Source organism: Excalfactoria chinensis, chromosome 2, assembly GCF_039878825.1.
Source record: "Excalfactoria chinensis isolate bCotChi1 chromosome 2, bCotChi1.hap2, whole genome shotgun sequence".
Taxonomy (NCBI): Eukaryota; Metazoa; Chordata; class Aves; order Galliformes; family Phasianidae; genus Excalfactoria; species Excalfactoria chinensis.
Window position 1 is genome coordinate 39,198,919 of NC_092826.1, and position 25,346 is coordinate 39,224,264.

Consider the following 25,346-nt stretch of genomic DNA (forward strand, 5'->3'; position numbering starts at 1 on the left):
CTGTGCTAACAGGATTACCATCCAGTGCTAGATTCAAAGTAGCACAGGACTCCTGAGCTGAAGCTCATTTTCATCAGAAATGAGTAAATAGCAAACTACCCAGTTTGCTTCACTCCTCATAGATCTTCTGCTATGTCCAACAAAATTTGTTCGCATCTTCAGCGACCTTAATCTCTCAGCTAAGCAGCACACTGTGTGCCAAGGGTCTGTCACCAGAGCATGATCTGGCAAATGCATATGTTGCAAAATACTGCCTGGCCTAAAAAAAACCTTTTACATAATAGTGAGGTGCTCCACTTACAGCCTTACCTGTTCCCTTCATCTGCATCATATGCCTCAGCAGCTTACAGAATGCACACAACAAGAAGGCAGAGCTTAGTCAGTGGAATCTAGGAAAGAGGCAAAAATAAAGAAGACAGAACAGTTCTGAAAGAGCTCGGTTTCACTTGGACAGGAGTGAAAATTATGGATGTTGTTGGATTTTCTTTCCAGCTTTTAAAATTATAACATTTTAGTAGAAGATTATCAAAGTAATTTGCTTACCAGAAGCTGCTGTAAGCAGTCTGTGTGCACAGGAAAAATCCGTCCTTGTAAATGTTGACCAGTTTTGCGAGAAAGCCCTTACTCTCTCTCCACTAAAATTTTGGGCCCCATTTCATCACTCAGTGGAATCGAGGCCCTCGTGTGCTGAACAAGGGTAGCTGGCATTATTGAATATTAATGTGGTAAGGTAATCCCTCAGTGATACATGACACTTATGTTTTTGGTTTTACTGAAGTTGTAATTTTCAGAGTTGGACAAGCCTGGAGGGAAAAAAAAAAAAAAATAAATAAAAAAACACCTGGCAAACAAACAAACTTTAAAAATTAGAGGAATTTTCCAAGTCTGCAGGATTTGCAAACCTAGGCATACTGCAGCTTAATTGCTAGTCATTGAAGGAGAAACAATTACACAGCAGAAAATAACATTTGAGATCTCATGAGATGTGGCCCCAATGTGTTTCTAATTTTTTTCTTTTATAAGTGAAGAACTCAGCTGCCATGGTGATAGGCAAATAAAATAAATAATTATAACAAACATTCCTTGAATCCAAGTTGTGAAATCTGTGAACAACATGTTATTTTCTCTTCCATCCTCTTTACTCCAGTTTGGAGGAAAGATCTGGTCAACTGTGTTTTGAGCTGAAGCTCATCCACACCTCTCCTATTTGCTTTGCAACGGTTCTGCTGCACAGTGCCAGCTGGAAGGGGCAGGTTAATGCACAGTGAATGTCTGATCTCAAAACTCCCTTTAGAGAATGCTAGGAGCCGGGATTTCTCACAGTATCATGGAAATATACATCAGGCTTATAGAGAAATAGTTCCTCATCCAGAAGAATTATGTTCTGAGTGGCCTACGTCCTACCTAAAGATACTTAAAGACTTGTATGCAAAGCATATATTCCTTATATTTTCCAGTTAATCACGGGAGAATGCATGTCATCAAGTAGAGTTTAGGCTATCCATCTGATCATAAAAATCTTTTCTGTACTGTATTTGTAGTGCAGAGATCCCAAGTTGAATGTTCCTTTTCATCCCATGTTACCCTCTTAGATTCCACATATGGAGTTTATATCTGGGTTATTTCAAATTATGTTTATTGTTTTTCTCTTTTTAAAACTTGTTCTTCACCCCAGTTGAATGCTCATATTCATTGTTTGAATGGCATGTTTTATACTCAGCCTCAAATTCTTGGCAAACCACATACTCAATATCTACTGAAAATTCTATATCCTTGTGGAGATAGTAAATTCCCTTGAGCTTTTTCTGTAAAGACAGATATGCACTATAATCATTTGCCTCAATTACACCTGCTATGCCATTTGCACTTTGATTTTGAAAGGTGAATTTATTCTTTTTAATCATTATTAAGAACATATGTATTTCCTGCCAAGGCTGCCTTATAAAAACATTGGAGGCATATGAGAAAAATTCCTTTGAGGCCTCAGGCACATTGAACTGTCCTGAGAATGTGAAGTGAGGAGAGATTGATGCATGGACTACCTGTTCAGGAATTCTGTAGTACTGGATCAGATTTTCCATGGTTTCCTTCTCTCTTTGTTTTACTGAAAGTAATGCATGCATCCCGTGCATATATACAAATGTACACACACACAAACACACACACACAAAGTGCTCTTATATGGAATAAGGATTTCATTATATATGATCTAGCTGTAGTTTAGTTACAGGGGAGAAAATTAATTTTCACACCTTAATATATATTTTTGAGACTATAATTTCTGTTTTGGCTATACAGAAATAGCTACTTTCAACTTAAATATTACATACAGCCAATGTCCCCTCCAAAGCAAACTAGGTAAAAGGAATGAATAGTTACCACTGGAATTATAATTGTCACTAAAGCAGGGAGCCAAACCAGGCAGTTCCAAGGAGATTCTTTGATTTAAGCAATAACAATAACAATAATTAAAAATCATTCAGTCTACTTATCTTTGTTATCTCATGGAAAATGTGGGCTGAAGGCCATCAATGTTTTCTTCTGGCAGTGTGAATGAAGATGCTATATACTGAGCTACTCAAAGACATTTCAAAGTGAAGCCTGCTACTATTCCGAAAGTCCATTTTTTATTTCTGAAATTCAGACATGGGACTGTAGCCATTTCTGGCTATTGGTACAAAATTAAGAGCATGAATATCTCCTTTCTCACTAGCAATAGCAGTTATTAAGGCCAGAAGGCAGACAGTTATGAGCCTTTAGTCTGACCTCCTGCATAACACCAGTCTTTGAATTTCACCTGGTAATTCTCGCAAACCCAGAACTCCAAGCTGACTTCGATCATAGTTTACAAAAGATGTCCATATTTGATTTAAACATTTCAAGGGATGGAGAATCCATCATCTACCCGTGGTAATTTGTTCCAATGGATAAGTACCCTCACTGTTAAAAATATGTTCCTTACTTCCTGCATTAATATTACTTCAGCTTCCAGACACTAGATCTCTACTTTTTCCTTTATCTTCCAGAATTAAAAAGTACTGTTCTACACAGGTAATTACAGATAGTGGTATGTACTTCATTAAGAGACCAAAAACTTAAGCCTCTTTCACAGCTTAGTCTGAGCGGCTTCCCTTTTCCATCGTAAAGCAGGAGTAAATTCAGAGTGGAATTACTGTGAAACAGGAAAGGTTAGACTTTTCTCTCAAGTGATTTTACTTGAACAGTCAGAAACAAGACATTTAATCCATAAGGATCTATACTAAAATCAACAGCTTTATTATGTACAGCTTCACACTTTATTTCTGTATCTCCCACCATTTTGCAAAACAGGTTTGGTTTAGACTGGACAGTGAATTTTGTCTCCAAATTTTCTGCATTTAAATCAGATTCCCAATATCATCCTAGGGGGATTTTTAGGCCAGCAGCAATTGCTCTCAATTTTCTGGCTTCAGAAATATTCATTGTTAACTCACGGGACTTAGTAGCTTCTCCAGGTGACATTTACTTGGAGCCAGACTTAATCCTGCGGGATGACTGTAGTGCTGCCTGATGGTCTGTATCACTCCATTCAGTGGGATTGCACAGGATGTACATCAGTGCAAAACTTGGCCTGCAGGCACTGAACTTACACAGTGGGCAAGGAAGTAGAAGGGGCAATGCCTTTAGTGAATTACATTTTTACCTGCGTAACCATTTATAGTAAAATTAATGAATGGCATTTCATTTTTCAGCTTAAATTCTCAATCATCATGATAAAAACAAATGTTTTGTAGCCTACAATTTTTCTCTGGGAGAGCTGATATATTTTGCTTAGCTTACTGATTTATTATTTTGATGATCTTTCCTTTTGCCTTAGCAGTTTGAGATGTCTCTTGTGGTATAGCTCTTGTCAACCTGATACCTGAGGAGAATTCATTCCCCTGTAGCCACTACCAAAATTCAACATCAATGATAATTTAATAGCTAGTAATACATACCTAAGCCACGCAGACCAGATCAGGTGACATGCACATGAAAAGTGAGCCCCAAAACCAGGTCCCTGAGTCCCTGTGCAATTTCAGCTCTCTGTATGCTTAGTGCATATGTATCCACCATCTCCTAAATAAAAAACTTCCAGTGTCCCCTTTGATCCTTTGTATGCTGATTTGCAGCTCCTGTTTGGTAAAAACAAACTGCAGATACTGGGTGCAGGAACCCTAAGGTATTTAGCTTAGCAGAATACAGTGGGCTTTTTCTGAGGTAATTTTGTGTAATTAAAAGAGCATATATGCTGACCAAATGTAAAATATTCTTTTTCTCTCTTCTTGTTTGGATAGCCTTCATTTCTTGCAGCTGAATTCGTTTTTATTCCTGGTTAAGTTTCCCTTTGTTACCAGTGCCAGATTTGCCAGTTAATACACAAAAATATCACAGCCTTATAGTCTGTGGATCAAGAACAGACCTTGGTGCTTCCTTTTGTCATTAAGTTCAACAACTAACAAAGTGCAACCAGTAAATCATGAATAAACTCAAGAAAAGTTCAATTCTAAAATCATTAATTGGTTTGCACTCCTCTGTGGTTTTGCTTATGAAGGCAACTTCCTAAAGAGTGGCATGATTTTCCCTTTGTGAAACCAAACATCCAGGGACATGTAGACTGGGGCTAAATCTGAAAGGATTCATTTGCAACCATTTGCAAGGTTCGTTTCTATCTACCACACAACCATACACTAGTGTTGCTTTCTGCAGCACAGATACATGTCCCACTACATTTCCAATATTCCAAATTTTCTGGCAAGGCAAGAATACAAACCATCTGCTTTTTTGGAGAGAAAGGCGAGGGTTCTGCCTAGCATCATTCCCCATGGGCAATCATGCTCATGCCAAGCTGCCGAGGGGGCAGGAGGGAAACCTGCACTCCTGCCTGGAGCCCTCACATGCCAAGTTGCAGCCTGGAATTTTTACAGCTCCATTCTGAACCTCTGACAAGAAGGGTTTACAACAGAATTCTTGCCAGACCCTTAACTATAGCGACGCCACTATAATATTTATAAGTACATTATACTCTTTCCAAACATATGTGCTTATTACTTATGTCTCCGCTCCTGCCTCTCTTCTGGGGAACTTTTCTGTATAAACAAAACAGATTCTCTTGCTTATACTTAGAAAATCTAATTGCTCTGTGTCTCTAGCTGTTATGCAAAAGCCCAAATAGCCGAAAGATTCTTTCAGTGCATTTACACAGCAGTGCATCTCTTAAAAAAAAAAAAAAAAAGGCATAAACTTCCTTTTCCACTTTTCTCTTCTTTGCTTCCATAAATCTTCCCATTTCACTCATGTTTGGATGTTTGGATAAGATTCCTAAAAAATGCAAGGCTGAGGTGGACAGGCCATCAGTTACTCAGCCCAGCCTTACAAGATCTGACAATTCTGTCCCTTTAAGTAAACAGAGGAGCAGAAAAGATACACAAACAAAAAGACCACTTGCAGGGCTGAGGGCTCATCTGCTCCAGCAGAAACAGGTTCCCAGGGAAAGTGATTGCTTAATCATAATAGGGAATGACAGGGATTTCCTAGCTTTTCCACAAACGTCTCAAAGCAGTTCGGTCCTAGGCCCAGATTTGCCCATTTCTGTTGATGAGTTAGACAGATGTGGCCTGCAGGTGAGAAACTGCTGGAAAGTTGCTAACTCAAAGCAGCACGCTTCCCTCTGCACAAGGTTTGAATCGGACTCAGAGTCACCAGAGCTCCCAGTGAACCTAGGCTGGGCTGTTCTTGGCTGGTTTGAGACATGGTTTTTATCAGGGGTTCAGGTTTGGAGATAAAAGTCATACCGAAGAATTGTACCAAAGTGACTACAAGTGAGCTTAAACAAAATGAAATAGGGCTTGAATCTGAAGTAGTAGAATAGTAGAAACTGTAGAAATTTTCTGAAACCAAGTGACTATTAATTTTCTCATGAGAATTCAAACACATGTCAAACAGTACTTAAGATAGAATCGTAAAATGACTTAGGTTGGAAGGGATCTTAAAGATCTTCCATTTCCACCTCTCTACTGTGGGCAGGGCTGCCACCAACCAGCTCAGCTGGCAAGGGCCCCATCCAACCTAGCACTGAATGCCTCCGGGGAAGGGGCTTCTTCCAGTCTGAAAACAGTAGAAAATCAAACATGTAAAGAAGCAGATTTTTAGCCTGATTCCAGGTGGGAGCGCTGCAGATTTTTTTCACTTCACCTGGCTAAAAAATATGTTTCTATTTTCTTTGTTCTGCTGTTTGGGCAGTTGTATCAATTTCAGTGCTAAAATAATTCAGAAGTTAAACCACTTGGAATAACAGAATCTATATAGCCAGTAAAAAGGAGGTGTTTGATGCAGAAAAAAAAGTCTTTTAAGTAAGGGAGTAATACCTAGAGCATGACTTATACAAGAATGTACCGTAAACTGACTCTTGCATGAGACTTTATAGAAAACTGTATCTCCACTCTGTCTGTTCCTGATGCAGCTTCTCTTATCAGGAGGCAGAACAGGAGAAAAGTATACTGGTCTGGTCAGCATTTTTCTTCACATATCTTCTGCAGTCATAAACAGCCCATAAAAAAGGTGAAACAACTTCTTCAAAGAAGAAGCTACTATCACGTATAAAGGCTTTCAAAATATTCTTTCTTGTTGAGCTTTATTCTTTCTTGGCTTTCGTATTCTGAAATCTGAGATTTAGTCTTTGATGAGTGAGCTCTTCAGTCTACACATGTATAACATGATATGACTGCAGGAAGAGTGGGGAAATAGCAGGATCAAGCTATCCTTAAATTATATGATGAGCTGTTTGAATGACTGATCTGATCATAGCGCTGAGAAAACAATGGGATGTTGGATGAATGTGTATGTTTCTAATCATGATCATTCTGGGGACAAGAAGACAAGGTTACCTGTGAGGGGGGAAAAAAAAGAAGAAAAAATCAAAATCACAGATATGTATGTTATATATGTATATTATGAAAGACCAAATATAACCTGTAAGTGAAAGAAATTGTATTAAAGCTGTTCTGAAAATATATATGAGACATGATTCTTCTCTCCAAATATTTGGATTAAGTTCTGGGGCTTGACCTGAGTGGAACCTCCAGCAAAACACTTAAGAACTCAGGCCCTGGAGCTGAAACCTGGCACTGATCATAGGTCTGAATTTTATTATCTGAAAATATTCCTGAACAGCCCTGATCCTTCTGAACAGGAGTTAAATACTGCATTGAAATCAGAAGGTGTATGTATAAAATCTAATAAATCTTGCTATTTTCCCCTTATTTTTGGCATGGATCGTGTCAGAGCACTTTAGCCTTGGATGAACTGCATCCTGACGATCAAAAATTGGGAAGTCAGGAAATTCAAACAGTATTAAGAAAAAGAGACTGAGGGGAAAAAGCATTCAAATAAGTTTGATGACAAGGAACAAATCTCATTAAGAAGAAACCCACATGAGGAAAACCAGTTTTTATTTTGCTGTTTTAATGGACAAAGTCAGCAATATAAAGCAACCAGGTCATCCATCTATTCCTGCAGGAAAACCACTGGAGCCTTCAATATCATAGTGTCAGCTGCTTTTCTATAGCCTGACCTCATGAGCAAAGCAGCATGAACTCTGCTAAAAAATATTCTTGTTGGGTTCAGTAAGACTGCCAACTGTTTTTAAGTTTTCTCTATGTGTGTGGGGGTATTGTGACACCTGCAGTCTGATAGAGCTGTTATTGCTCTGGCTATGCAAACTAATTTAGGCACCCGTTTGGGTTTTTTTTTTTAGTCATGCTTAAGTGGATGATTTTAGCTTTTGAAAACAGGAAACAAGTGCTATAATTTTAAAGAAATGATCTGGCAATCAACCCATTAAGAACAAGAAATCAGGGGTGTTTTTTTTTCTTTTTCTTTTTGAGTCATGAGCTTAAAACTGGAAGGACTCAAACAAATCTTTCCTTAACTAACCCCTGACTCTACTTAGTGTGGTGAGGAAGTGGAGGAGGAGCATGACCTAAATGGACTGAAGCAGAAAATAATAAAAGAAAAACAATGCTATTCTCTGGAGAAAAGAGTGTCATGATGAAAAATCAGTTTATTCTCAGTTAGAATAAATTGTGAAAGAAAGAAAACATAAGAAGATAATTTTCAAAGGAACTGCTCTCATAAAATTTGAAGCATGTGTCATGGGGATAACATTTTAAAGGAAACAATAATTTAAACACCATCTCCTTTCCCAGAACCTTTGCTGCAAAAAAATCAAGTGCGGAGGTGCTTGGAAAACAAGCAGTTAGATTCACCTGAAAATCTTTTTGGGCAGATTTTGTTTTGACTCATTTTGTTTATTTCTCTTGATTAACATCCAGTATGTATTTCAGTTACACACAAATCTAAGCTGTTAAGTCAGACTTGGGAAATGAGAGTTGCCAGCCAGGGAAAAACCGGGTTGAAGGGAGTCTTGCTTTTCCTTTCCAGTGCCCTAGAGCTCTGCTTCTAAGTCTGTAAGTCAAATCCTGATGTCATACACGACAATAAATGAAAGGTGAATGGAAACATTAGATGCATGGCTAACAGATAAATTTGGTGTGAGGTGTTAGAAGAGAAGCTCTGGCAAATCTCGCTCCCAAGAAACCAAGCCCACCCTTTTTAAGATGTAGGATGAGGGATGTTCGGAGGCAGTTATGTAAACCCATGACTTGGCTTGCCAACAATAACATTAAGCAGAGTTTCTGGGATCCCAGAGAAGGGATACTGCCGTGCCCTAACCTGTTTTGGGCTGAGAGAACCCAATTTAAGTCCTATTACCGAAAGCTCTGAATTGTGGTTTGCCTTTAACGCTTTTTTGCAGAAGACAAGGGTCAAAATCTTCCATGCTCCCACCTATTTTCTGGTATTGTGATCCTGAAACAATGTATTTTCACACTCAGAATTAAACAGGTTTTTTCTCCCATGCGATTGATACATGAACAAATCACATGAAAATGGATCTAGTCCGAAGACACTGAATATTTCCCCTCATCCTGGATGTTTACAAGTATTTTTGCTGTCAAAAAAAATATTCTTACAAACCAGTGACTGTGCTTGGGTATTTCAGTCTGAGCATGTGGCTAGATATATAGAGAAGCACTCAGAAAACAACTTTCTTATACAAATAAACAGCCCCACTCTTGAACTTTAGGCTCAGTGGGATCTCTGTCATCATCAATCACACGCAGTGTTTGACCTGCCCTAAAACAGGGGGGTGAGGGAGCAGGAGGGGAGGGCAGAAAAATCCTTGTAGCCGCTGTTCAAACTGGCTGAGAACTTCTTGCTTAAATGCGGGGTACAGGATGGGCCTGATCTAAAGTCAGGGAGCACTGATCTTGTGAGGAGACAGTCCCAGTATCTGGCAGGACTGTTAAACAAGAACATGGAGGACATTTGTAGGTATTGGCTAAAAACACCAGAATCCCTTATGAGAAGATTTCTCAGAGCAGTACGATGTTTCTAGCTTTATATTAGCAGAGTCCATTCCCATCTATCAAACAATAAAAACACAATCCAACTCTTAAGAAAGACAACTTCTGCATGAAGAAGATGTGGAAGGGCTTAGGGAATAAGATCATTTCAAAAGGCCTTCAAGGGAGGTTGGATAAGGATAAAGAGCTCACAAATTAATTTTTCAAGCTGTACCTTTATTTCTCCTAAAATAAGTCTCTCATCTATAGTGACAAATCCAGGTGGAAAAGCTGAGATACTCTCTTGTCAACATGTATTATTCTTGTTATTCTCCTATGACACTAAAATGTCCTAGTTTTATAGAAAAGTTAATGGAGTCAGCCACATTCTCCTCTTTGGGAAGAGTGATGGCTGGTAGAGAGGCTGAGCAGGGAGAGAGAGGGGAAGGCAAGAAAAGATTATTGCTGTTAGCAAAGCTTGCTTTTTTTTTCCTTGTTGTCAAATGGTGTTGTTTAACAGATAAACACTAGCTGGGCCCTCATATATTTGATGAAGCAATAAGGTCCACATGCTGACAACCAACATGAAGCAAAGGTGTTAATTACTGACTTGTAGGTAAAAATAAAAGATAAATTAAAAAAAAAAAAAAAAAAGGCTGCACCTGCACAGTATAACTTCTGAACTCTTGTTTTCCCAGGAACAGGAAAACTATAATTTAAACAACCTGCCTCACTCATTGTTCCTATATAAGGGAAAAGTTGAATTTTAAGGCAGATTATGACCCTAGGTGACAGAAAGAGCTATGCAACTGTGTTTGCACATTGAATTGATTTAAGAATCAAACCACTTCTAGATAAATTAGCTGACACAGTGCAAGACAAACTCTGTCCTTCTTTATAGCCTCATCCTGGACATAAGCAGATCTTGAGAATCATTAGTATCCTGTAAATAAAGTCATCAGAGTCCACAGCATCAGCAGATGGGCCTGATTCCCAGCTGCTGTAAGTGAGCAGTGTATACCAGTATCAGACTGTAGACTTTTCTAACTTAGAGGTAACAATGGAGCTCACTCTATAGCTGACACGCAAGGACTGACTTGTTCACTTTATCTCAGTGTCCAAAAAAGATGTGTTTACAGGAGAAGCTACAGAAGTCATAGAGATACAGCTCTTCTTTCTTCATCCTTATTGTGAAGTCCCATGGCATCCTGCCTGATGTTTCCAATGATACTAATGTGGTGTGATTTATCAGCAACTCAAATGATGGCCTGTTTGTTCCTCTCACACTGCATTCCTCACCCTGGCTTCTTTCCACATTGTCCTATTTCCTCAACTACCTTCTCTTGCATTCCTTGAACTTTGTGTCAGGAGAGATTTCTGCCGCTAATCCTTCATCATTTATTTTTTCTTCTTAGAAGTCCCTACTCCACAGATGTAGGTCTGGCTGTAGCCAGGATGTAGGTGAAGGCATTGGGCCAACTGTGTGTGGATGTAGCCCTGCCTCTGGTTTAGTACTGGGAGGAAAGGTAGAATGGCCTTTGGCCAGTGAGCAGTCAGTGGCACCACAGCCTCATGATGCTTTCAGCAGCTCTGCATGGTGGGGAAAGCAGCAAACAAAAACTTGTTCATACATTGTGCATGTCCAAAGTCAGCAGAGCAGTGCCCTCCTTGTCAACTTGCACCCAGCTTCCTGTTTTGATGCATGATTCTCTGATGGCTATTCAATCCAAGTTTGGCTCTACAAGATTACAAAATATATTTTTGGCAGCAGCTTTCTGAGATTCCTTGCAAACAAACTTTTTGGGAAAATGATGAATTCTAATAAAGCTCTTCATGAGAAATGTTTTCTAACCATAGCTACTACGAGCACTGCTGCAGTAAAGCACTGATGTTGGAAGTTAATGCATATGAGATAAAGCTGATACACACTTATTAACAGTGTCGTTGCCAAAAAGACTACCGTCCACTGGGAATATGTGACCCATGACAAGATTGACCATGAGGCCCTAGTTGAAAAAACAGGGCTCTTGAATTTGATGATTCAGAGAACTGTGCCCTTTCACAGCTGAAAGTGTAGTAGGAGGAGACTTGAAAGCAACAAATGCCACCAATTTCTCAGGTACCACTGACTCTGAGAGAGTTCTAAAACGTAGTATTTTAAGCTGAAGGAATTGTGTATAGCAGATCTCTTCAGGGTCCACAGCATGAAGGAATGAAACAAGAAGAAAATGTAAGATTTTTAGGAAATATGAAATAATATAATTTCTATGACACATTTGTAATAATTTGGGGAACAGGAAAATGCACTGTATTAGAAGAGTACCTCAGGGTTTCTAGTTGCATTAGAAATTTCATTTAATTGGTATTATTTTCACCTTGAAGGTTGTAATTTTTTTTCTTTTTTTATTTAGTATATTTTTGTTTGTTTTTTAAAATAATTTTCTGAATGTATGGATAAGATTATTCTGCAAAATCAATAGGAGAAGTAGCAATGGACACGTCCTGGATTCAGTGCATCTCTTCTAGTGTAAACACACATAAAGATCCCACAAGTTTGCATAGTCCATTGCATGTTCTGAATTTTGCTGTAATCCAGGTAAGGAGGACTTCTTAGAAATACAGTTGTGACAAGCAGGCTTCCAATTACATTTATATATCTTTATATATCTTTAAAAAGTGAATGGTTCACATTCCATTTTCTCCATGTTCCAAACAATGTTTAGGGCATGTAGTAAATAAAGTATAGATACAGCCAACATATTTAATTCTTACTTTATTTCAGTCACATATTGCCAAAAAAAAACCTGGGGACACCACTTGGGATTCCTTTTTACTTCTCCCCCACACTGTTCCTTTGTAGTACACTCTGTCAACAAGGTGAGATCTAATATAAACATGGTTGTATAGCAATATAACAATACCTATTATCTTAGAAATCCACGAATGTTCTACCTAGATATCTATAAACAAACCTTTTTTTTTCTCAGAAAAATCAGCATAATGATTTCTACAAAGGTACAAGGCATGAGTTTGGAGTAAAGCAGGAATGGATTAGCAAAGATTTGGATAATTTCAATTTTAAAATTGTTGGGACTAATATACTGAAATGCTAGACCACATAAGATTATGATGAACAAAGCTTAAAACAGATCACTAATTTTTAATTAAATCTTGGAACCACTGACTGATGTCACTGGAAAGATGTCTCTGAGGTAAGACAAAAGACTCAGAAGGGATAACTGTGGTGGCCATCTTTAGGAAGGAAGCAGAAAAGAAACAGAGCAAGTTTTTACGCTGCAGCTCCAGGTTGCCAGAGAAATGTTAGAACAAATAATCAACAAACCATCTGTAAATACCTAGAAAATAAACAGCATGATAAGCATGAGCCAGCTTACATTTGCCAGAACAAACTGTGCTAAACCAAAGTAATTCCTGCAACCACATAACAGAGCTTGCGGATAAAGAAGTCATAGTTTTTATGTAGCTCGCCTTTAGGAGTGTTACAGACATGACATGATGTGCACCAGAAGAAAATTGTGCAGTGTGGACTACGTGAAAAGAAAATACAGTTCTGTTTTCAGAAGGGAACAATCAGTGGCTAAAAGAGTCTTTCCTACATCAAGTATTACTCAGTTTTGTGTGTTTTTTTTCAGTAACAATTGAGGAAGAAAAAAAAAAGTACTTCTCAAATAACAAAAAGAAGGTATTTATCAGTTCTGAAGAGAGATCTAGACTCTCAATGCACTAAAACAAGATCCTCCTGCACCAGTGTTAACAGTCAGAAAGCCGTAGGATTCTACTCACAATAAACTGCTGCATGAACAGATAGCAAACTGGTGCCAAATGAGTATTTAGGTAGAAAAGAAGCTGAAGTTATGTGGCAGATTGAGGGGGAACAATGTTATGATGGGAAGAAACTTGCTTGCAAAACACTGTCTGCAAGAAAGAAGACTCTCCTCATTCCCTTTTCAGAGCCCACAAGGCCTCAGTTACTGCATTTTAGTAAAAATGTTGGGTATCATAGACTCCATAAGAAAACTACAGAATAAAGGTCTAAAAAATATACCTTAAAGACAGACAGATTTGTTTGTTCTGAAGAGAGGTTGTAAGGGACATGGTACATATCTTAAAATGTATAAAAGCTGCAAAGAGAAAGCATGTTTTCTATCATCTCCTTGGTGTATAGGGCTAGATTAATCAAAACATTTAAATTATATGTTAGCAAAGGCTTCCCTACGATATCAACAGTGAAGGTCTGGAGTAAACGTGGGGAGGTTGTGGACTGTTTGTAACAAGAGGCTTTTTAATGATCAGACAAATATGTGTGACTTGATACTGATGTGGTTCATAGTGTCCTTCCTTGTCCATCATTTGAAAGTCCTCATCATTCCTGTGATTCTATGAAACTACAGAACATAGAAAACTTGCAACCGCTGTCATGATCTCCAGACCCTTATGAAACAGTGCATCTTTCTGATACGGTTTTTAACCGTAAGGGCAGACGGTGGTCCACAAAACAATGTGAGGTTTGGCAGTGGTCAGTTAACAGAAAAAGCCTGGAGATACTGGCACAGGCCTTACCTTGATGTCTGAACTCCTTTTACATCCCACCTTCATTCAGCCAGAATCTCACTGAAATATGGCAAAAGAAACTTTCTCCCCCTCCTTTCCTTTTTTTAAACTCATGGAAACCAGGAAATTCTCCCATTTTTGCCAACGGTACAGTATTTTTTTTTTTTTTCTCACACAGCTAAGGTGGAGTAACTTTAACCACCCAAGATGTATAATTATCACCCTGCAATGCACTGCCTGGAACGTATTATTGCTGTCATGAAATGGAATTTATACACAGTAAGGAAACAGTTACCCGCACAGATTTACTGGACATTATCGGCAAGGCTATGACATCAAGGGCAGCCAATCCAACAGCTCCAAGTGAGCTCAGCACTCACAAACCATTCTGTGCTTCTAAGTACTTATTACCAATAAAACAAATGTTATGATAGTGTATTTTTAGGTAGCCCAGTTGATTTGTCAGCCAGTCTGCTGTACACAGAAGAAGTCTGTGGCGTGGTGAGGCTAACTCTGAGAACTTGAAGACACGGCATTTTCCTGCAAAGCTTTTGTATTGATTTTGGGATCTTCTTTACAGCAGCACTGCTGAAACAGAAGATTGCACACAGAACAAAAACATTGCAAATGATCATTTCTGCTGACAGAGAAAGAATCCTTATACCACTCCAGCACTTACGGGTGTCAAACTGAAGCTGTACTCAAAGAAAAGGAAAAAAAAAAAATGACTGGATATTCCTGCTGCAGCCCCATCAGGCAGGCAGAAGTTGCAGTTGTCTCCTTCACAAGTCTAATGGAGACGCTCTGAGCAATAGCTCGGAAAGGCTCCAGCTCACCAGCACAAGACAGACCTCACCACGCATTAGGATCTGGCTAGGTTTTAGAGCCATGACACATCCTGGCAGGTTGGCATCCAGCAGTCCAGATGCACCTGCTTACAATTAGTTACAAGAAATTCCACATTGCTTGGTTACAAGAAATACCTCATTGCTTGGATCAGGATACCTTGTTCTCATATTCGTATTTTAACCCATTCCGTTTCCAGGTTTTATCACAGATTAGCTAGAGTGGTTTCCTTTAACTTGGCTTGATCTTTTCTCTGTCAGTGTTTCCTTTTTAAGTGTTCAATATAAGGGTCTAATATTGAAGACAAGAGAAAAAACCTATGAACAGCAGTACATGAGACTGAATTGGTCTGTCTGAGGATGATTAAGGAAAACATAAGTCACTGAATACTCTCTGTGATTCTGAGCAGAAACGGATTAACTCCTAATATGGAGTTAATACTCTTCCAAAACACACAATAATATTTCCTTGTACCACTAATTATGACAATAAAACAACTGTGTTTGGAGAATAAATTAAGAAACACCAGAAAACACCTGATCACTCAATACACGTGCATTACTGAGCTATAAACTTCCAGTTTTGGAGATGGCTAACCTCTTCTGCTACAGCAGAGATATTTTTAGTGCTTCACAATATGATCTTAAAAAGGGACATATTGCCTGCTTTACATACCATTGTAAAGAACAGAGATTTTTATTGAACTATCAAACAAGCATGTTCTACTTGAAGCTAATAACAAAATCCTGTTAACCCCAAAGCCTGGGGTACAAATTTCTTTATTTCAGGAAAATAAGAAGTAAATTAATTTGGGATAGGATGCACCTGGAGGAAGTTTAGATCTAATTGTCGTCCCGAACTAAATGTGAAGGGTGATGTCTAGATCCAGTTATATATTCATATTCCACCTTGCTTCTATCTCTGTAACATCATCATGTTGGAATGTGAAAAGCCAGACTCTAGATCCAAGGATACAGCCTGTCTCAAGGATTAGCATAAATCCTTTTTGATGAAATAAATGCAAAACATCCTACCAATCAGCAAGGCACAAGGTGGATGCAAACATAATCATTGGAAATTTACCTCTCTTCATTGATGTTCTAATTCTTTTGACAGCACTAATTTCACGTGAAGTGAAAAGAAAGTAGTGCTAAACAATATCTCAGCGCTAGAGAAGAAAGAGATGCAAAATAAAGATTGAATTCCAGCAGCAACCTTTCTGAAAATCCTATACCTTGATGGAGCACGTGGTAGAAGTGCCGCTTGTAACGCCAGAGGCCCGGGGTTCGAATCCCCCCTGTGGCACAAGTGGTAGAAGTGCTGTTCTGCTACACAGAAGGCTCGAATCCCGGGAGTTGGACTCAATGATCTCTAAGGTCCCTTCCAACTCGCACGATACTGTGATACTGTGTGATAAAAGTGGGTAGGGAAATTCAAAAGCTCATCTCCCATACTTGCTACTTTTTGTTTAAAACTTCAGTTAAAATGCAAAAATATCTGACATTTAGACTGAATGGACGTTTTGAATTCAATATATTGAATGGACATTTATAATTCATTACGTTGCCAATGGTATCAGCTGTTTCTTGTAAAGAAAAAAATCATGAGATTAAACCCAAACTATATTGCAGCACTCTTTTCTTTCTTTCTTTTTCTTTTTTTTTTTTTTTGAATCATTAAGGTCAAAATAATGTGATGTGTTTATCCTCCCCTACTCTAGCTGGCAACTCTCCTGCTTCCTTTCTCCAACTGGAGGGGAAGGTGAGAGGCTGCTTTGCATTGTCTGGCAGGGGACATTTGTCTCATGGGAGAAAAAATGCCTTCCTACAGACCACAAAAAAGTCTCAGTAGACAGGATATACAGCACACTCCGTGTAAACTTCATTTTGATGTAATGAAGTGAGACTCGTGAGGCACATCACTTCATGTGTTGCTAAGTTTGCTCAGGCATACTCCAAGGACCTAAGCCCATCTGGGGCCGCACAGTAAGGAAAAGGCTGAAGACTGCAGACTTCCGAGTGCAAAACCACCTGGTAGATGCTGGATGTTTAAACCAAACTGTCCCACATAAAGGTACATACTGTTTCAGACCATATGGATCTCAGTGGCATCAGTGCTAGAAAATAAGTCTAGTAGACTTAAATAGGTATTGATAGAACTATGGAGAAACACACACAGAGGACTGAAAAGGATACAGCCCTTACAGTCTTAGACAGTTAAAAATATGGTTAATCCAGAAAACACGACATTTCAGGAAGCTTTCAATCTAGGAAAAAGAAAAAAGCCTAAAAAATTCAATATTGCTTTTTACCAGAGGAAAGGAACAGGAGAATTGCTGTCCACAGCTCTAAATCCCTTCAGCCTTCCATATTAAAGTAATACAAACAGACAACTTCTTGTTGCCCAGTCCAGTGAAGTCTGATCAAGGTGGAACAAGTCAGTGTTCTTATCAAAGTCAGTGAGCATTGTGGAGCTTGACAAAAGAGATACAGGATTAAAGTAAATTAGCTATGAAAAACACAGAGAACATATCTTGTCATGAGTGTTTGGGTTTTTTTGCATACTTCTGCCTTCTCTCTGATAGTCCAGGTAAATCAAGTATTTAAAATAAAATAAAATTTAAAAAGCAACAAAAAAACCTCAGTGAGACTTTAATAAAGTTTTTAATGACCAGGGTTCAACAAAATGTTTGTTACTCCAGCAAAGATTTATGCCAGCAAAAGCCAACTTAGGTCTTCAATATAAACCAAATTCCCCTATATTTAGCTGAGGTTAGAGGATTCAGTATCAGATTCACATGATTCCAATAGTTGAGAGGATGGAATCTATAACATATATTTCTCTCCCTATAATTCTTGTTGACTTGACATAGTACCACTCCCTCCTAACGTACTTTTATTTCCCCAAAGCTTGAAATTCTAGTGAGAACTGTAATAGCATCTCAATCCAACAGCTTTCTGATTGTTCCCTCTTCATATAATGATTTCCCTGAGTTCTGTGCTTCCTTGACAGCTCTTTCTCATTACAGAGCTCTCCCTACCTCATTATTCAATATCCTATATTGTCCCTAAATACAGAGATCTCTCCTTCCCCCACTCCAAGTCTCAGTAGGAGCCCATGACTCATTTTTATACTCTCTCCCCAGGAGCCCTCAGTTTCCCAGGTGCATTTCATAAGGGAGAGTGCAAATGGTTGTTCAGGCAAAAACATCTTTCAGGTGAATGCATATAAAGGCAGCAGACGGGCAACACTGAAGGACTGGATTTATTTGCTTACTTTTCCTATTGTTTACTTATTCCCAAATCTAATTCCCTCCTCAGGCTGTAAGACCAACTCCTCCAATTCCTCTTGTTTTATTTTCACAGTTGCCTTCTGCTTTCCTACATCCTCTTCCTTCTTAATTTTAGCATGCTTAGGAGGAGCAAATTGCCCAAAGAGATTCCTAGGGGGAAAGTCCTGATGCAGCTATGAAATACATAAAGAGAAGCTTGTTTGCTCAGCTTATTAACAGGGTAGAAACTTTGCCAAGCTGTAAAGAGCAAGAGTGTTACTGCTTGATCATGGACAGCTGCTTCACGCTGCTACAAAACCCAGCTTTGCTGAATATTTGAGTTATGGCCCCTTTTTCATAACTATTCTGTAGATGATTGTGAAAATCTCCAAAGTAACAGCTCAACACACGATATGTACTATTCTTCTTTTCCTAAGGGAGTTGCTATGTTGTTCTTAAGGTATTTTCCTTATAGCAGCCCTGGTTCACAAGATGGGAATCAACAGCTCTATTGTCTCACTTGAATTCTCCTTTTACTTGCTTCATGGTGTCAAGGTTGTTCTGCATTCTCTGTGGCTCCTCTGATGCAATTCCTACTGTATCATAAAGGGATTTATGTTCATTGGTGCTTAATTTCCTGTCATCTATTTACATGGGTCTTCTTAAAAACACTCTACTCAGGTCAATACAGAATGATCATATTTTCCTATCAAATTTCCTCGCTATTAGAAAAGAGTGATGAAGTTCCTACATGAATAAAAAGCACTTGAGCAATTTCTTTTTCTGAATTGTCAAATCAGTTAATTCCTTCATCCTAAATAATTACAGAAGTTGTACTCATAGGGCAACATGGGGACTTCTACTGGAAGCTGAGAAGACACCCTACCTGAAATCAGCAGAGGTATTATGGCACTGTTATTTCCTATAGTTCCCACAGCTGGCTTGTGAAAGGCACAAGACCTTGCAGAGGTGTGAAAGTGGAGACTGTGAACAAAAAGGAAAGGAGGAGGCCCTCTGTAAGAGCAGCTGGAGAAAGAAGAAGCATCTAACTGCACTGGGGAGGCTGTGCTGGCTGCCTGCAGCTCTCTCCTAGGAGTCTGCACAGGTGCTGTGCGCACTGCAGCCGGAGGCTGATGGCCCAGTGATGGATCACATGCTGCAGCCTGTGCTGGTGCTGATCTCCAGGTGGAATTCCCACCAACATGAGGGCCTGTGCGGCTGGGGAGCACAATACAGATGCACACAGCAGGAGAAGATGGATGAGGTATGTCTCATCAGAGGTGTGAGGGATGCGGTATTCCCACAGGCAAGCGGTTGCATACAAACTATGCTGGCCTGCTAAAACCTGGGTCAAATATCGCTCTTTTATAAAGCAGGTTTATGAAGCACTTCACGAAGGAGGTTATTGCTATTCCCTGTATTCCACAGACTGGGCAACAGGGGCACAGGTAAATGAAGAGGCTTGACTCAGATCACCCAGAATACATGTGACAAGGCCAGGAACTGATGCCAGCTGCAGTCTGCTGCCTACAGATGTCTTTGGTACAAGTTTATCCATCCTGATCCATCATGTGTAAGGACAGACATTTTACAAGCAACCTTTCCTAAGAAGACTTTTTTCTATTATTATTATTCCTCTTAAAATAATCCTGCAAGTGAATTCACAGGCATAAAACTCCATTTAAATAATGCTATATTGACAGAACCTGACACAAAGCCTGGAAATTCAGAGTTATCATTGGCATTCCCTGCTGAAGTCGAGTCCCTGTGCCTTCTATTTTCCACACAAGCATTAGTGTCAGTCTTAAGTGTGGATTTCCTGAATTTTTCAGCCTATGTCACAACCTTCACTTTATTTAAACGCAGATTTTTTCCTGCAAATATTCACCAAACATGTCACCGGAATTATAATGTCATTTTGCTGCATCCCAAGTAAGATCTGCACATAAACCATTCAAATCTTGATTCAAAGGCGTAACCAGACCCGGTGAGTTTCCTTAAAAAGAAAAAAGAAATTCTGCTGGAAGGAAAAATTGAAAAACAAACAAAAAGTCTTCCGTGCACATTAACTTGTTCTGCTTTTGCAAAGACAGGAAGTGCAGATAGTTCATTCACAGCCATATATCTAAGCAAATGCTGTTTAGCAGATAAACCCCCCTGGAAGATCTGTCAGGGCTTCCATCACTGTGCTGAATTCTTGACTGTGCTGAGCCAGCTCAGCAGTTACAGCTCCTGGTGCACACAGAAGGGATATGTAGAGTCAATATGGGCTATTCTGAGAAAATGAAAGAAAGGGGGCAGGGAGAAAAGGAAAGAAAGAAAGGAAAAAAAAAAAAAAACTGGAGGAAGGGTGGGGGGAGAAAAAGAAAAAACAAGGAAAATACAAGGAAGGAAGAAAAAAAAGTTCTTGTTTGTTTGTTTGTTTTAAAGAGAAAAGGCAGGGAGAGAAAGGAAAAAGGGAAACGTATTTTACTGTCAACCTGCCGTACCCTCCCCTGGTACTTAATGGACATATATCCAGACGTATAGCATGATGTTGCGTGCCTGGATGATATGGATGCACAAGAATTTGTATGCAAGTAGATTTGTTTTAAGAAATCGGGACTCAACATGCATATCACACCTGCACATGTGCATTCTGTGATGTGCAACTGACAGAAAGTGGCTATGGATCACAAGGATTATGCCAGCAAAGCGCATTCTATGTCAGGAATGAAATTAGTCATCTAGTCCCATCTGAGAGGTGCTGTGAAAGAGGGTGATTGGGGATCAGGATAGAGGCTGGTCCTGAGAAGTCAAATCTGAAATTGAGTGAAATAGTGAAACAGAAATCATCCATTCAGCTCTGCTGTTACAGACCTCTAACACATCCGTAGTGTTTCCTCTTTTGAGCCTCCTTTAACTTTGGCATTTGGTCTAAATTCTACTGCTTGAAAGTACACAAGTGCTAGGACCACTCAGCTGCATCTTGCACAGGACCAAAAACATCAACAGGGCTATGCTTCTTACAGCTTCACTGAGCCCTGTCCTACATCTGGTCCTAGGGACTTAGGGTACTACTTCTTCATCTGCAAACACTGCCCAATAACACAAAGCCCCAAGGATTTATACATGGCAAGGTCTTACACAGGGGCAGAGTTTGGGACTTTCTGGTACCAATAGCAAGCGTGCTCACAGATTGTACTCACACAGATTGTATTTGTAGAGATAGACATAACCAACAGTTCCTCATCACATTTGCCCACATCCTGTCATTACTCATTACTGCCATTAAATTAAAGTTGTCACTATTAAGAGTCAGTAAATTGCAATTTTTAGATGCTATTTCAGTTTATCAGAGTTTTTCTTGATGCCTATTTTCCAGCTTCTCACAAAACATAACTTTAAAAATTAAAGGAATTGGCAGAAGACTGGGAAAATTATATCTTTCTTTATCTCAGACATTTTAAAACAAAATACCAGATAAAGGCTTTTTCTATCACTTGCACAATTTACAAGTCTGTATGAAAAACTACAGGATAGGATCTAGTTCATATAATCCTCTTCAAGGTAGAAAATAAGGCAAGTCCTTATCACATATTTTACATGTAAGTTCACCATATACAGTGGCTCTCTTAAGGAAGGTTTGGTAGTGAGGCTGCAATGCTGAGATCAAAGCTGTATTCAAAAATCTTTTAAGAAGAATCTGTAGATAACACAGTGTTTGCTGGGTTTGCATAAACAACTGTCTTCATGAAATCTAATCAGTTAGTAGTCCTGAGATGATGCTATACTTTTATAAAGCTGTCTTTGGCAATTTGCTATCATAGCAGAAAGCTTAACTAACACGTCGTTAGATCTGATCAATGAAGTGTCTGTTCTCAGTTGAGAATCACATTCTTCCTCATTAAAATAAATCAACAAATAAATAAATAAGTAGAAATTTAATAAATAAATAATAAAATGCTGTAAATCCATAAAGATAAGGAGACAAAAATACCCCAGATTTAGGACAGCATAAATTTGGACTCTGGTATTTCTACAACACACCCCAGAACCATGATCCAGAGTTTGATTAATAAAATTCAGAAGGCTAAGAGGCCAAACACTGCTAACAACTGTGAGAAGTGTGAAGAAACAAGTGGCAATAGCCATGAATGTAGCTCATTTTTTTGATGCTTCGTGCACAGTCTCTGCCTTCCAAGTGAGCAGCTGGTCCCTGCACACAGTAGTAGGGAGCAGTCACATTGTAGAAACAAGACTCTTCATCTTGGAAACACCACCTTAAAATGACATACTCAGGTTTCAACATTTCTAAGGACTGTGGAACCACCAGTCAGAAAGCAGACAGCATCCATTAGCCAAATTCAAGACACCTGCAGGAAGATCGTGAACTCCCAGATCCAGATCCAGCTGCCCCTTGGCACCCATGCCAACCCTGCTCTTCTTGCATGCCAGAAGACCCAATGATAACTAGCAAGGGAGGCCCCTAGCCGTAAGACTCTAGGCTGGGGAAAGAAGAAATGTCAGAAGGTTTTTTAATCTGTGGGATAGTCTTTTCCTCAATACTCAATGTTGCAAAATCCAGTTTCATGCTTTTCCAATTAGTAACCCGCATGCAACACTTGTTCCTAAAATTACATCGGAAAGACTTAAGGACATGATGCATAAACACGCACATTAGAACGTAAAGGCTGTACCCAAAAAGGTAGAAAAAAAATACATTTTTTTTTCTCAAATCCAGAAACTTTGACATCACATGTATGCATAAGAGATTAAGCGAAATGCCAAAAGTAACAGTTTCAATTGGATTTCATTACTCTGTGATGAGGTTGTCTTCTGTTATTTTTGGTATAGCTCTTAATGAGCTGAGCAACCATGCCAGTCTAATAAGCATTTGGTTTAAAACCTTTCTTTCGTTTAGAAAAAGAATAATTTAATTTTTTTAAATCACAATTCAGTCTGAAGAAGTGGCTGAAAAGGCTGTTTTAGGGAGCAAAATGTTTCTTTTTGTGTTTACATTCTTGTGTATAAGTGGGTTATGTTGGTGACCTCCCTAACATTTCCTTTTCTTCCTTTTCTTTTTTTTTCCTCTGGATTTCCGTGAAGCATGAACTGTTTTTTTTAATGGTCTGGAACTAGAAGTTTCAGGGGGTGGAGGTGAAGAAAATGGGAGAGAGGAAAAATAACTTCACACTTAATACCTGATAGGGTGGGTCATTTTTACAGAATGGAATATGATTTTTTTTTTTTTCAATTTCTTCACTGAGTAAAATACATTTGTCCCATGTTCCTTACACCTCATTCAGCCATGAATGTCTCCTTTCTTCACGTACGCTGGAGAAAGATGTCTTCACTTTGGAAAGGACTTAGTTAGACAAACAAGGAGGAGATTCTCCAGGCATGAGATTGCTTAACAAAAATTGCATATTTCATAACTGAAATGAAAAATCATAAGGACCTCTCCATGTCTCTGCATGAATTCTTTGCCTAAATGAGTGCCACATGTCAGGGCTTCTCATGGAGAAAGGGGAATTTTTCTTTCCAAATCTTACATATGGTTCACAGTCTAAATCAGACAAAGATAAAAACGCAGCAAAACTATGCACAGTTTCATTACGGGTGCTGTTAGGACATTAATGGTACCTGTTATTAGAAAAAGGAATTTTTAAAACCTCAGAAAATAGCCACTTGTAGCCAGTAGGCCTAGTATTTGCTTTCCCATTGAGATTATTAGTGGTGAAGTAGCATGTCATCTCATTAAAGCATGGTTTCATTCCCACTCCAGATAATTTTCCACATGCTGCAAGTGATAGGCAACATGAGACTTGAAAATCCATAAACAGTCAGCTTTCAATATCTCTGCAACCTTGTCATTCCCAATTTCATGGAAGACTTTTTGATGCTGTCAATGGAATGAAGCTACTCTGCAAACAGAGACCCTGGATGAAGGAACTGAAGTGCAAAAGATGGCAGGATTAGGTCCCCAAGTCTCTTGGCTTCTTCACAGAATCCTGGAAGTTCTTGGAGGATTATATCTCTCACCTAAAAAGGAAAAAAACAAAAACAAAACAAAAAAAGTTACTAAGAGGAATTTTTTCTCATAATAATCAGTTTTTGAGAAGTAGGACTACGTAACTAAGAACACACCTTCTTAAAATCCTCATTGGTGACACCAATATCTATTTTTCTAAAATCAAATTCATGTCAATATTCCTTCAGATCTACCCAGAAATAAAAGAAAATACTTCTTGTACCTCTTGTTTAATAAATGACTTTTTCTTCTTACCCTGCATTTCAGTCTTCCAGGAATAGTCTGGCATACGCTCGGGTGTCTGTTATAAATGGAGATTAATAAAGCTTATGTTTTAAAGAAGTTTAATAAAGTCCAGAACAAATTAAACCAGAAGTAGCACAACAAAAAGCCTATTAATATAGCTACACCAGGGACCTCTTAAAGACACATAGCTTTGGTGTATTCCAAGTTTCATGTCACACAGTACTTTGAACAGGATGTGGGTTGAAAAGGTTTCATAATGCATTTGGTTCCCAGTAAATCAGTTGTTAATTTTTGGGTTAGTTTCGGCTGAAATTGCCAAATGATCATTGTTCCCAATTTGATTGCTAGAGCGTTTTATTCCTTTATTAGTTGTGTATTTCGGGGCATAAAACGATAGGTTTTGTTTAATCTGCTTCTACAGAGTTAGTTAGTAAGTTTAATTATTCTAATAATAACCCTCACCACTAGAAAATGTTTCTTCCTCAGTACAGTACTTATACCCTCAAGGACCACCCAAAATATTTCAGACTACTAAGAAAATATATTACTGCTTTCACATTAGTCATTTGTGAGTTTGGGAGTCAAAACGTAGAATATGATGTAGCGTACATCTCTGGGATGAGAAAAAGGAGAAGAGAAGTAACAATTTAGCCACAATATTTTAGAATATTTAGGACAATTCAGATAATTTGAGATGAAGAACAATTACATGAAACAAAATGCTGAGCTACTTATCTGCTTGGTCTGGATTTTCAGAAAGGTATAAAAGTTTTCTTAAATTTTAATTACAGTTCAGAAGAGAAAGAAAATATCTTCTAATTATCAGTAATGATTCACAAACAAAATCACATAAAAGAATGAAAAGACAGTATGTTCGTATCTTATCATTAACATACTAAGCCAACAAATTAGTAGCCCATGCATTAGCAAGCTAGCTATTTACAATTAGCCATGTGAGGCTAAATCCACAGATGGG